The following is a 2,825-nucleotide window of genomic DNA, read 5'->3' as shown; positions in this document are numbered from 1 at the left end:
TTTTTGTCCTTTTGAGATGGTCTCTCTATGCAGTTCAGGCTGGACTTGAGCTCACTTTGTAGCCCAGGCTGGTCTCAAACTTGCAACAATCCTCCTCAGCCTCTCAAATGCTGGGATTACAGGTGTGCACCACCATTCCCAGCTCCAGAAGTTTACAATTCAGCATGCTCAAAATGAACTCCATCACAGAGGACTCTTGTGTATCTCCTGCAGCACCTGGGCCAAAGGTTAACCACCACTGGCCTAGTAAAAAGTGATACGATTGTGGGAAAAACCGGTTTTTCAAACCATGGCATACTAGCATAAGGATGCACGTACAAGAAAGGGTTACAGAGAGTGCTCAGAAATAAACCCTCACATACACGATCAATTAATCTTTGACAAGGGTGCCAAGACTACTTGTTATGGACTGTCTGTATCCCCCAAATTCACATGATTATTTCTGGAGAGAGGGCTAGTGAGGAGGTAGTAAAGATTAAATGAGGTCAGCCAGGCACGGTGGTGCACGCCTGTAATCCCAGGGCTCTGGAGGCTGAGGCAGGAGGATTCGTTGCAAGTTTGAGACCAGCCTGTGCTACAAAGTGAGCTCAAGGCCAGCCTGAACTGCATAGGGAGAGTCTGTCTCAAACGGACAAAAAATAAAAAATAAAAAAAGATTAAATGAGGTCCTTGGGCATGGTGGCACACACCTGTAATCTCAGCCCTCTGAGAGGCTCAGGCAGGAAGACCACAAGTTCAAACCCAGCCTGCGGAATTTAACAAGACCCTGTCTAAAAATTTAAAAAAAGTAAATGAGGCAATAAGGGTATGGCCCTAATCCAACAGGGGCTGCTTTTGCAAGAGGAAGAGATAACCAAATTCTCCCTCTCTGCCATGTGAGGTCATGGAAGCGAACCCTCACTAGGAACTGAATAGGCTGGAACCTTGATCTTCAGATTCCAAGCCTCCATAACAATGAGAAATAAATTTCTATGTTTTAAGCCACTCAATCTGTCGTATTTTGTTGTGGCAGCCCAAGCTGACTACCACACCGTTCAGTCTGGAAAGTCTATTCAACATGCATTGGGGGGAAAACCAAATATTCACACTCAGAAGAATGTAGTTAGACTCTTCTTTATGCCATATACAAAAAGTAGCTCAAAATGTACCAAAAGCCGGGCTGGGGATTTAGCTCAGCGGCCCAATGCCTGCCTGGCAAGCATGAGGTTGTGAGTTTGATTCCCAGTACCAGAAAAAAAAAAAAAAAGTACAAAAAGCCAACTGAGACCTACAACTATCAAATTCTTTGAAGAAATCATAGTGGGAAAGTGTCATTACATTGGACTTGGCAATGATTGCTTGCAAATGACACCCAAAGCACAGGAACAAAAGAACAAACAGATGAATTCAATTTCATCAAAATTAAAAGTTCTGGCTAAGCGTGGTGGCACATGCTATAATCCCAGCACTCTGCAGGGTAAAGCAAGAGGATTGCAAGTTCAAGAGTAGGCTGGACAATTTAGTAAGACTGTCTCAAAATAAAAAATAAAAAACACCTGAGGATGTAGCTTAGTACAAAGGCTCTAGGTTCTATCCCCAGGACTGAAAAGAAAATTGAAACTTTTGTACATCAAAGGACACCATCATAAGTGAGACAACACACAAATGGGAAAAAAATATTTTCAAATCGTGTATCTGTTAAGGAGTAAACAGGCAAAATATATAAAGAACTTCTATAACTCAACAATAAAAAAACAAAAAAATCCAATTAAAAAATGGGCAGAGCTAGGTGTTGGGGGCACATACATATAATCCTAGCATTCTGAGAGTTTGAGGTAGGAGCATAAATTCAAGCCCAGCTTGTTTTAAAATGAAAAATTCAGCCAGGCCTGGTGGCACATGCCTGTAACCCCAGCATTCGGGAGACTGAGGCAGGAGGATTGTTGTGAGTTCGAGGCCAGCCTGAGCTACAGAGTGAGCTCAAGGCCAGCCTGAACTGCATAGGGAGACCCTGTCTCAAAAAGATAAAATAAAATGAAAAATTCAGTAAGAAAAAAGCAGGGCTAAGGATGTAGCTCAGTATAAAAACCTCAGGTATAATCCCCAGTACAAAAAAAAAAAAAAGGCAAAGGTTTCAAATAGACATTTTTCCAAATAAAATATAAAAATGGTCAAGAAAAACCTGAAAATATGTTCAACATCATTACTTTTTTTTTTTTTCCTATCTTTTTTGAGACTGGGTCTTGCTATGTAGTTCAGGCTGGCCTTGAGCTCACTTTGTAGCCCAGGCAGGTCTTGAACTCCCAACGATTCTCCTGCCTCAGCCTCCCGAGTGCTGGAATTACAGGCGTGTGCCACCACGCCCGGCACAGTATCATTACTTTCTGTTCATTTGAAATGCAAATAAAAACCCACAATATCACTTCACACCTATTAGGATGCCTATTGTCAAAAAGACAGTTAACATGTTGGGGAGGATGTAGAAAAATTGGAACCCTTGTGTACTGCTGGTGGGGACTTTAGTGCAGCTGCTATGGAAAAGTTGGGCCACACTTCAGAAAGTTAAACAAATAATTACTATATGACTCAATGATCTCATTCTTTTTTACCTAAAAGTGCTTAAAGAGACAACTCAAATATATACTTGTACACCAACATTATTCACAATAGTTTTTCTTTTTTTTTTGTACTGGGAATCGAACTCAGGACCTTGTGCTTGTCAGGCAGGCACCTGTGCCACTGAGCTATATCCCTGGCCCTATTCACAATAGTTTTAAAGGTGGAAACAGCAAAGTGTCCAGCAACAGATGAATAAAAATATGGCATTGGCTGGGGATTTAGCTCAG

This window comes from Chinchilla lanigera, unplaced genomic scaffold (genome assembly GCF_000276665.1).
Source record: "Chinchilla lanigera isolate Chin_1 unplaced genomic scaffold, ChiLan1.0 scaffold00053, whole genome shotgun sequence".
NCBI classification, from domain to species: Eukaryota; Metazoa; Chordata; class Mammalia; order Rodentia; family Chinchillidae; genus Chinchilla; species Chinchilla lanigera.
Note: the sequence above shows the minus strand (reverse complement) of the source record.